Source organism: Pelobates fuscus, chromosome 3 (genome assembly GCF_036172605.1).
Source record: "Pelobates fuscus isolate aPelFus1 chromosome 3, aPelFus1.pri, whole genome shotgun sequence".
Classification (NCBI taxonomy): domain Eukaryota; kingdom Metazoa; phylum Chordata; class Amphibia; order Anura; family Pelobatidae; genus Pelobates; species Pelobates fuscus.
Window position 1 is genome coordinate 401,163,380 of NC_086319.1, and position 12,077 is coordinate 401,175,456.

Sequence of the window (12,077 nt, forward strand, 5' to 3'; positions counted from 1 at the left end):
AATGAGACACCTGGGGCTTTGCCAAATCTTACGTTAGGTCTCAGGGTGCTGGACACATGCAGTGATGCAAGAGAGGCTCTGCGGGGGGCATCATCTCTCATCACAGGTGGTCCAGAAGGAGCCTTCAGCCACAGATGCTGGGGATTGCATTACAGACTGGCTGCCATGCTCAGTGACGCAGGGACAGAATCTGCACTAAGTGTGGCAAACGTGATTGGCATGTACAACTACCCACAGGTAATTAATTGTATTTGGTCATTAGGTTAAAGAAATGGGTTTAAAGGGATACTATAAGTGCCAGGAATACAAAACTGTATTCCTGGCACTATAGCTCCCTCTGCCTCCCACCTCTCTCGCGTCTCCCCCCACCCGGTGAATAAAGGGTTAAAAAACACAGTGCCAAGGGACATGGCTCCTTGTACTCCCACGTCCCGCCATGAGCAGGTGGGTTACTAATGCGCATGAGCGGCAAATAAAACGTGTGCATTAGATCTCCCCATAGGAAAACATTGAATCAATGCTTTCCTATGGGAAAAATCTGACGCTGGCTGTCCTCATGCAGAGCGATATCGGACCAGAGGTCCATTAAGATCCAGTAAGCGCCTCCAGACTTTTAGACTTTTTTTCCAGTTCAGCTATTTTAGCCTTAAATTTAAAATTCATTTTGATTGTAGTAGTCTGTAGGGGCAGCATTTCTGCTTGAAACACTGGACATACTTAGATATTTCAACTTTTGTGCTAGTGGCTAGTTCGAAACCCGGTTCAGGTGACTTTTGCAAGCTAAAATTCTGCAAAATGTACATCGGTAAACATGGTCATGGTCATCTTCTCCCTTGCAGGCAGCATATATTGCTTTATTTTGTAATTACCTTCCCCCGACCATCACTTCCCTCCCTCCACTACCCTGCTCAGAATGCACAAATATGCTCTGAGCAAGGTAAACGATCCAGGCACCGCTGACATCAGAAGAGATGTGGAAGGCATAGCTGGATTCCATGTACGTTTAACCTCTAATTTTAGTTTTTATGAGGGGACGAGGTTAGTACATAATGCTCAGTAGGGCCTCATAAACTGAAATATAGGAGATGAGGATAAGAGTTATCATTTCTATTTTGCAGAACAAGCACGACAATGTTCTCAGTTCTCTTATTGCATTAATTTCAATATAATCATGAACTTTGTTTTCATTAAACGTTACAGTTTTGAACCTTATAAACCTATTTTGTGTGTTTTCATGCTGATTATGTAACTATTTGTAACTATACAAAGATAAAGAAAACATGTGTTAGGGATTTCTGTTTACGGTTTTAAAATAATCTGCCCACACCTGCTTTCAATAACACCTTTCCTTTTTCAAATTATATTCTTAGATCAGCTACTTCACTCCCCCACTTCAGTTCAACAATCGTGTCTTGTTTCCTTCATCACTCAGTGTGGCCCCAGCCCTTTCTTCTCATGCCAAGGGCCTTGTCCAACTGATTCAAACTTTTGGTTGGACCTGGGTGGGAGTTCTTTCACAAGTTGGGGGAGTTTCTACTGTGGCTCAAACCTTCATTGAGGAGCTGAAGACCACCAGGGTCTGCTTGGCCTTCTGGGAAAATGTTCCTTCTACTCTAATAGATATAAGCAATGTGGCATCAGTTATCAAGCGGTCCACAGCTAATGTAGTAGTTGTCTTCTCACTTGAATCTTACCTGAATCCTGTACTGATGGACCTTGCTTTGACTGTGGACACCAGGGCAAAAATGTGGTTATGCACTGAGGCTTGGTCTACATCTCCAAGACTGGTGAATCCACAGCTCTCACACTTTCTCCATGGAGCACTGGGACTTGTTCTTAGAAATGGGGCAGCTCCCGGATTTAAAGAGTTTGTATTTGGGCTTCACCCAAATCAGATACCAGAGAACCAGTTCCTTATGGAGTTTTGGCAACTGGCATTTAGCTGTAGGTGGGGTATCACTAATAATGAGTCCTTATACTGGACTATATCTACTAACACTTCATCAGACTTCTCTGCTTATTCCTTTTCCTCCACAACTTCCTCCCCATTCACTGTCTCCACTTCAGCAATTAACAGCTCTTACACTTTGCCAATTTGCACTGGACTGGAGGACCCTGCCTCTTTGCAGATATTTTCAGATATCAATGACCTTCGGGTAACTTATAATGTCTATAAAGCTGTGAGGATGGTGGCCCAAGCTTTGAACGACATGGCAACCTGCAAAGATAGGGAAGATGGATCAATCAATCGAGGAAGTTGTGTAGACATGCAACATTTTCAGCCCTGGCGGGTGAGAATTGCGCTGAATAAAAGAATATAAACTAACATTTTAGAGAAGATGAATAAATTGGGAAGATGAGGCTAAACAGGGAAAAATAGAATGGTTTGAAAGTGAAGTTGTCATAAAGACAGACCATTGGCATTTTAAATAAAGTGTCAGTGCTTATTGGGGTTCTTGTAGCGTTTGCATAAATTGCAATAATTTCAGGAAAATTATTTGGACAAACAAAATATAAATATTTGATATTAACATCAAATATTTTTGCGTCATTTAGTTTGCGAAGAAGTAACCAATAGAGGGAAATAGAAGAATGCCATTAAAAACCAAGCTATAGTTTTATATGTACACATTATATATTTGCTAAATATATTAAAGGACCACTCTAGGCAACCCAGACCACTTCAGCTTAATGAAGTGGTCTGGGTGCCAGGTCCAGCTAGGTTTAACCCATTTTTTTATAAACATAGCAGTTTCAGAGAAACTGCTATGTTTATAAATGGGTTAATCCAGCCCTCAAAGCCTCTAGTGGCTGTCTCATTGACTGCCGCTAGAGGCGCTTGCGTGATTCTAACTGTGAAAATCACAGTGAGAGCACGCAAGCGTCCATAGGAAAGCATTGATAATGCTTTCCTATGAGACCGGCTGAATGCGCACGCAGCTCTTGCCGCGCGTGCGCATTCAGCCGAATGGGAGGAGAGGAGGAGGATCGGAGGAGGAGAGCTCCCCGCCCGGCGCTGGAGAAAGGTAAGTTTTAACCCCTTTCCTCTCCCCAGAGCCCGGCGGGAGGGGGACCCTGAGGGTGGGGGCACCCTCAGGGCACTATAGGGCCAGGTAAACGAGTATGTTTTCCTGGCACTATAGTGGTCCTTTAATATAGATTTATTTATTTTTAGCTGTCCCTCCTTTTTTCCCCTTTATCGGTCACTTCTAATTTGATCTGTGAATAAAATCAACATTTATTGGCTGTCTTCTAACCTTCAATCACCTTTTTTTTTCATCAATCATGTTTTCTTTATGCCATGGACAGAATGCTGAATCATAAAACAAATAAATGGTTTCATTTGTTACGTTATTCGTCCATGCATGATTTCTGACTCCAGGATTTTGGACGAACAGCCCAAAATTCTGACGAATCACAATTTATTTGAAACCGAATACGCAAATCTAATGACAAAGGAAAACAAAAGACAGAAGGATAACTGGGACAAATTATTTTGCTGAGACCAAAATGTATAACGAAGGAGAAGCAGAGAAGTAACCTTTTGTGTCTTGCTTCTCTTATTCTAATTGTCCTAAATGTATCTTCTTTCATCCATTCCCCAGTTCCTCTACCACCTTCACAGGGTTCACTTGAAAGGAAATGTTGACGATGACTTATATTTTGATTCTCTTGGAAATGCACCAGCAGTATATGACATCATCAATTGGCAGGAAGAACCATCAGGTCTCGCCAGTTGGGTGAGTGTGGGAATGTATGAAAGTGGTGTCCTTCAAGGTCAAAACATTATCATTGACTACGCTTCTATCAAATGGGCAAAGGGTATTAAGCAGGTAAAGTTTCTCAGACCTACTTCAAACCACTTTGCATGCGAAAAATTGTATTGGTCTCAAGAGTATATATTTTGTTTCTTCAGCCGCCTGTTTCAAAGTGTTCAGAAAATTGCCCACCTGGCTTCTGGAAAGCCCCACAGCAGGGGCGGCCTCATTGTTGCTTTAAATGCATTCCCTGCACTGCGGGTGAAATCTCTAACCAGACTGGTGAGTAACTTGAAGCCAAGAGTTTATATAAAGTAAAAGGAGCAGAAAAAAAATCAATATTAATATATGTGACGAACTACACTTCGCCACTGGTTTTTGGAGGGGCCTGCTTGCCCGCCTCCTACCCTGGGACTATGGGCCCTGTGATAACCCATGTTCAAAAAGTACTGTTTCTGCCCCTTGGACTTTTAACTGGAACTGTGGTGGAATCTCGGTAAAAATAAATTTAGTAGGCAGAGATTAACACGTGGCATGTGTACGTGCATATGCTGACGTATCGATCAGTTGGTTGCACGAGGCAAGATACGATCAGTAGTGTACGGAGCATGTGCAAGAATACAGGATGTAGTATTCCCCTCCTCCATTGTGCTGGACAGGCCATGCGGTCAAGCAGGAAGTTAATTCTTATTTGTATTGATTGGTCAAGAGAATGTGCGGGTGGAGCTTAATATGGGAGGAGTTATGTGCCTATGTAAGGAGCCTGCACTATTGTCCGGGGCTCAGAACTTGCTGTATTTTTGGTGACATTAGTCCCTCTGAGTCCCGATCGGTGATCCAATAAAGAATCTCTTCCTTCCTGAAGAAACCTGTGTCCATCTCTCTGTGATTGGCTTCCGTCAGTTTCTCCGGTATCATTTGGTGCATTGGCCGGGAAGCTCATCGTTCAACGGTAGCTGAGAGGCAGAGGCGTGAGACGGTCTATCTTTGCCCACGTTCTCTACGGCTTCACCCCTGAACTTCTGCGTGGACCTCCCTTCGTCTCGGCGCCACTGGTCTGTTGTCCAGGAGATCATCGGCCTCTACGTAAGAAGTGCTGGGGTGTCCCCGTCGATGAGTGTGAACTCAGGTTCAGGAACGAGGAGGTAAGACAACTGCTGTTTTAGACGGCAGACCCACTAGGGGTATACCGATTGTGCGGTAGGCCCATAAGGGGTTTGAATTGTGTATGGAATCTGCCCCCTCTGTCGGAGGGAAGGAGCGAAGGCGCACCGCTCGATCGAACGCTCTTTAGTCAGACCGTTTGATTTTGTTAGTCAGGCGGGGTTCTGGTGTAAATAGCCCTAGCCGGACACCGGTGTCTTGTCTAGACTAGCGTTCTAGGGTGTATATTTTGTTCGCTAGGTCGGAGGGACCGGGAGACTAAGCGGCGTCTGTGTAAATTCGGTTCGCTAGCTCTCAACCTATCTTGGCTAAGTGGGAAGGCGTGTAAATTTGGAACCCACTAGATTTTTGATAGTAATCGACTAAGAGGCGTGTAAATTCGGTCCTCTAGCTCGCTATATGTGGTGCTTGGGCAGTGTGGCTAACCAAAACGGATGTAGATAGTTTTAGGTAGTCCATTCAAGGTACTGGCCAATAGTTTAGTTGGGAATTGTAAATGTGTTAAAGATTGTTTAGTAAAGTGTATATCTTGTTAGATAGCGCGAGCTCAGCCGTCTAGCGAGAGTGTTAATAGTGTGTTGCTGTATTATAGTGCACGGTACCATAACCCTGTATATTTACTGACACTGTATATAAGTACTAATCATTGTCGTCTATTGCATGTTTAACACCATAACCACTAATAATTGTATTGTGACCTTAAATTGTGCTTTGACCTATGCTAACCGTACTGTAACCGCTATTTGTAAAAGACGATGTTACTGGGGTGTGTTATAGACGGGTAATTCATATATAGAGAATTATAGCGTGGGTGACTGTATAGTTTCGCCAAAGGGCATAATATTGATTATCTAGTGACTGGTGTAACAGCTGTGCGTGTACGGGAATTCCTTGAGTGTTTATTGTGTTATTGTGTACGTTTCACTTGGTAACCGTACCACGTTGTGCTGTTGCCAGAGGAAACGGGTGTGACTGTTGAATAGTACGCGTGCATAGTATTCGTTGTCAACGACGTTCCATTGATAAGTATGGGCGCGTCGCAGTCAACGATTCCGGATCCCTTAGGTTGTATGGTGAAGAATTTTAAAAAGGGATTCAAAATATGTGATTTTGGGGTTAAAATGTCTCCTGTACGTTTGGTCACTTTGTGTACTAGGGAGTGGCCTACTTTAGTTGCGGCATGGCCGCCACGTGGCAGTTTGGATCCAACTCTGGTACAGCGCTTACACGTGGCAGTATCGGGTAGGCCTGAACTTTACGGGCAGTTTCCTTATATTGATTGTTGGAGACAGGCCGTAAATGACTCGCCAAAATGGATTCAGACATGCCACGAGGAGCAATGTCGCCTCATGGTGGCTAGGACTTGTTTGTCCACTAGGACTGGTGTTAGGCCCATTTTGGACACGCCCCCTGAGTCCGAGATCCCTTTGCCGCCCCCTTACTTTCCTTTAAGAGGAAGTGACGCAAATGCAGGAAGTCCTGCACCCCTTCCCTCATTGCCCTCATCCACTTCCGCTTCCTCCTCCAGTACAGAATCCACCCCCTCTCGTACTAAATCTCCCCTTCCGGAACCAGAACCAACCCCCATTAGATCTGAATATCCTGATTTGGCGCCACTTCAGACTTCCGGTCAAGCTTCTTCTAGCTCGGCTCGAAGTGTTTTATTTACTACTTTTTCCCAAAACCAAGCTTCCACATCCTCATGCTTTATTACCCCCCGACCGGAACCTCTAACTGACGCCCCTCTACGTAGCCCCATACTAACCCGACAACTGACCGGTACCCAACAATTAAAACATTATCAGATGCCTCTTCGTCTGAATCCCGGGTCAGCCTATATTGACGCCGCAGGTCAAATGGCACATGCTGACCCAGTCTTCGTATATGTCCCGTTCACGACAACCGATCTCTTGAATTGGAAGACCCACAATTCCTCGTACACCGAGAAACCACAAGCTATGACCGATCTGTTCACCTCGATAGTTCAGACACATAACCCGACATGGGCTGATTGCCAGCAGTTATTAATGACTTTGTTCAATAATGAGGAAAGGACAAGAATTAATCAAGCGGCCATTAAAGCGCTAGAGGATAAAGCCCGTGCTTTGAATCAAGCCAATCCATCAGCATGGGCCGCAACACATTATCCTAACACCGATCCCGACTGGAATGTTAATGGCGCAGATATGGTCCAACTTAAAGCCTATAGAGACGCTATAATTGCTGGCATGAAAGCCGGAGGAAAGAAAGCCATTAATATGTCGAAGACAGTTGAGGTGATTCAGAAAAGTGATGAAGCGCCCAGTGTCTTTTATGACCGATTATTGGAGGCATACCGCTTGTATACCCCCTTTAATCCGGAAGACGCAGATAATTCCCGAATGGTGAACTCCGCCTTTGTCAGCCAAGCTTACGGAGATATTAAGCGCAAGCTACAGAAGTTAGAAGGGTTTGCAGGTATGTCTATCACCCAACTAATGGAGGTAGCGAATAAGGTGTATATGAACAGGGAAACAGAGAGTAAGAAAGAGGAAGAGCGCAAGATGCGTAGAAAGGCAGATATGCTAGCGGTAGCGATCGCAGGCGTAGATAGACGGGGCCCAGATAGAGGCGATAGTAAGTGGAATGAGGAACCTCTAAGTAGAAATCAGTGCGCATACTGTAGGGAAGAAGGGCATTGGAGAAATGAGTGTCCGCGAAGAGAACAGTATGAGAGAGACAGACCTAGGACAGGTTATGGAAACTTTAGAGGCAGAGCGAGAGGTAGAGGAGGCCCCGGAGGGAGCAATGGTAATAGAGGGAGTAATGGGAACAGAGGAAGTGTTAGGGAAGATAGGTATTTTCCAGCAGCGCAAAGGTCCCGCGATAGAGAAGGTAGGGACTTTGTAGGATTGGCTGACACGGTCATGGAGGACTATTGATACCGACCGGGCTCCATCCCCCTTGGTCGAGCGGAGCCTATGGTCGATGTATCAATAGGGGGAAAAAGGAGTGCGTTCATGATCGACACTGGTGCTGAACATTCAGTGGTGACTAATCTAGTTGCTCCTCCATCTGGAAGGACTATTACTGTAATAGGAGCAACTGGAAGAAGTGCTGAAAAACCGGTTCTTAAAAGTCGACTCTGTACATTGGGAGGCCACGTAGTAAAACATCAATTCCTTTATATGCCTGAATGTCCAGTCCAATTGCTGGGACGTGATATGCTATCTAAGTTACAAGCGCAGATTACGTTCCTACCAAATGGAACAACATCCTTAAAGTTTAATGGACCTTCAGGTATTATGACATTATCCGTACCAAAGGAAGAAGAGTGGCGACTTTATACAGCGTTGACTAGCCAAAACCCTAGGAGTGATGAGTCCTTATTCAACATACCAGGAGTTTGGGCCGAGAACAACCCACCAGGACTGGCCCGCAATATTCCACCTATTAAAATTGAACTAAAACTTGGGGTTTATCCAGTGAGCCTAAGACAATATCACATCCCGCAGAAGGCTAAGAAGAACATCCAATCTTATTTGGATAAGTTCATACGGTATGGTATCCTAAAATTCTGTACTTCCCCCTGGAACACCCCATTGCTGCCTGTTCAAAAGCCCGGTACAGATGAGTATCGACCTGTGCAGGACTTGAGAGCAGTCAATGATGCGGTTGTTAGTATACATCCAGTTGTACCCAATCCATATAACCTGCTTGCTTTAATTCCGGGCGGGGCTACTTACTTTACAGTCTTAGATCTCAAAGATGCCTTCTTTTGCCTCCGAATTGCCGCAGAAAGTCAATGTATTTTCGCTTTCCAATGGGAGAACGCTGTAACGGGCTCAAAACGCCAAATGACCTGGACAAGACTGCCCCAAGGGTTTAAAAATTCACCTACCCTATTTGGTTCAGCTCTAAGTCAAGATCTACTGGATTTCGAGTCCATTCCAGGAGAGTGTGTATTGTTACAGTATGTAGATGACTTGTTGATAGCAGCAGTTACAAGAGAAATATGTCCGCAAGCAACGCACGATCTACTACACATTCTCTGGAAGGCAGGATACAAGGTGTCTAGAAAGAAGGCTCAGTTGTGTTTGCCAACTGTCAAATATCTGGGATTCCATATCTCTGAAGGTCAAAGAATTATGGGGCCAGAGAGAAAAGCTGCGAGAATTCTTGGGGGCAGCAGGCTTCTGTAGGATATGGATTCCCAGCTACGCGATACTGGCAAAACCTCTGTATGCAGCTATCAAAGGTACAGAGCACGACCCCTTCTTATGGACTCAAGAACAGCAAACGGCATTTGAAGATGTGAAGAAGGCTTTGATGAGTGCCCCAGCATTAGGTCTACCTGATCACACACGACCATTCTACCTGTATGTACATGAGCAAAGAAGAATGGCTGTGGGAGCAACTGGATGCAACTGGATGCAGTGGCCAGCGGACTTCCACCTTGTCTAAGAGCCGTAGCTGCAGTCGCCCTGCTAGTAGCTGAAGCCGATAAACTCACTCTGGGTCAAGAACTTTATGTACGAGTCCCACATGCAGTACAGATGTTGTTGGATTACAAAGGAAATCATTGGTTTAGTAACAGCCGTATGACCAAGTATCAAGCAATGTTGTGTGAAAACCCAAGAGTGCATTTAGAGACTGTAAACACCTTAAATCCAGCTACCCTTTTGCCACAACCTACTGAAAGTCAACATGATTGTTTGGAAGTAATGGATGAAGTATTTTCAAGTAGACCAGATCTTCGTGATTTTCCCATCCAGAACCCCGATGTTCAATATTACACCGACGGCAGTAGTTATGTGAAAGAAGGGATCCGCTATGCAGGATATGCAGTAACAACAATAGACAAGGTGATAGAAGCTCGGCCACTGGCGAAAGGAACATCAGCACAAAAGGCAGAATTGATAGCACTGACACGAGCGTTACAATTGGCTGAAGGTTTAAGAGTGAACATCTACACGGACTCCAAGTATGCGTTTTTAACCACTCATGCCCACGGAGCTTTGTATAAAGAAAGAGGACTATTGAATTCAGAAGGCAAAGAAATCAAGTACGCAGCTGAAATCCTACAACTATTGGAAGCAGTGTGGGAGCCGAAAGAAGTCGGTATTATTCATTGTCGAGCGCATCTGAGAGGAGATGGTGATGTAACCAAAGGAAATCGGATGGCAGACAGTACAGCTAAGCGTGCCGCTGAATCAGGAAGACAGGAATATGTGGGGCATATAGCTGCTCTTATACCAACTCCACTGTCTCAATGGACTCCAGTTTATACAGCTCAAGAAGAGGAGTGGTTAAAGACTGAACCTGGAAAGTATTTGGAGAACAAATGGTATCAGTTAGAAGATGGAAGAATAGTCATTCCAGCATCACTAGCGGTAGAAATTGTCCAAAATTATCACAACGGGACACATTCTGGGAGAGACAGCACAGAGGAATCTCTCAGAAAACATTTCTACATACCAAGATTGTCCAACTTGACTCAGGCCATTGTACGAAGATGTGTAACGTGTGCTAAAAATAATGCAAGGCAAGGACCAGTAAAGCCACCAGGAGTCCAGTTTATGGGGGGACTCCCCATGTCCGATTTACAAATAGACTATACAGTGATGCCTAAATCGGGTGGACATCGTTACCTGCTGGTAATTGTGTGTACCTATTCAGGCTGGGTAGAAGCATGTCCTACTCGTACAGAGAAAGCAGGAGAAGTTGTGAGATTCCTGCTACGAGAAATAATACCCCGATATGGACTACCCTGCTCTATAGGATCGGACAATGGTCCAGCTTTTGTTCATCAGTGCCTACAACAACTGACTCATATGCTTGGTATAAAGTGGAGGCTTCATACGGCATATAGACCCCAGAGTTCTGGTAAGGTAGAGAGAATGAATAGAACTATTAAGAATCAGTTGGCTAAAATGTGTCAGGAAACCCAACTTAAGTGGAACGTTCTCTTACCCATAGCTCTATTGCGAATCCGCAGTACCCCTACCAGAAGGATGGGCCTTTCTCCTTTTGAAATCATGTATGGGCGACCACCTCCCGTACTTGGTAACTTAAGGGGGGACTTGAGTCAGTTGGGAGAAGGAATTACCCGGCAGCAGGTTGTAGAGTTGGGTAAGACTATGGAGGAGGTACAGAAATGGGTACAAGATAGATTACCTGTGAATATTTATCCCCCAGTTCATAGTTACCATCCAGGAGACCAAGTGTGGATTAAAGAGTGGAATAATGTACCGTTAGGGCCCAAGTGGAGAGGTCCTTATGTTGTTCTTTTGTCTACCCCTACAGCGATAAAAGTAGCCGAAGTGACTCTGTGGATACATCACTCCAGGGTTAAACCAGCAGCAGTCGATTCTTGGCAAGTTACAGCAGATCCAGAGAATCCCTGCAAGATCCGGTTAAAACGCACGACTCAGTCGGAGTGACGAGGAACTTTGTGGATTACAAAATTTTATTTGTTTCAGAGACTTGGTACGTGAGTGAGAAGGCCATAATAAAGCCTGTCCGCCCACCGACGTATAGTATATAAGCCAGGGAAAGTCTCGAAGGGACTCCTGTGAAGACGAGCAGAACTCCATTCCCTGCAGCCCTTACATCCTGGAAGCTGAGGTGCCTTCGCACGGACGAAGACTGAGGATGACGACGAAAGATGTGTTCTTGATAATGTTTATTTATGTGTATTTTTATATTCAGGAAGGTAGAGGTACCGACACTCCTAGCTGTGAGGTATGCATTAAGACTACAAGAACAGGTAACCATATTTCCCAAACCCTAATTTGGCATTCACAATACGAGTGTAAAGGAGATGTATCAAGATGTAGATACCTAAATATAGAATATAGTGTGTGCCATTTAGGAGTAGGAGAACCTAAGTGCTTCAGTCCGGAGTATCAACCTCGTACAATTTGGTTGACTCTCAGGAATGGAGATCCTCAGGGGACCCTAATTAACAAGACAGTATTAGAATCCGTACATTCTTCGGGTGTTCTGCTATTTGATGCGTGTAAGGCGATATCAAGTGGTAGAAAGCCGTGGAATGTATGTGGGGATCTTAGATGGGAGAGGACGTATGGGTCTAACGATAAATATATTTGTCCCAGTAGTAAAAATAAATATGTGAGTCCTAGATGCCCAAATAGAGATTATAACTTTTGCCCA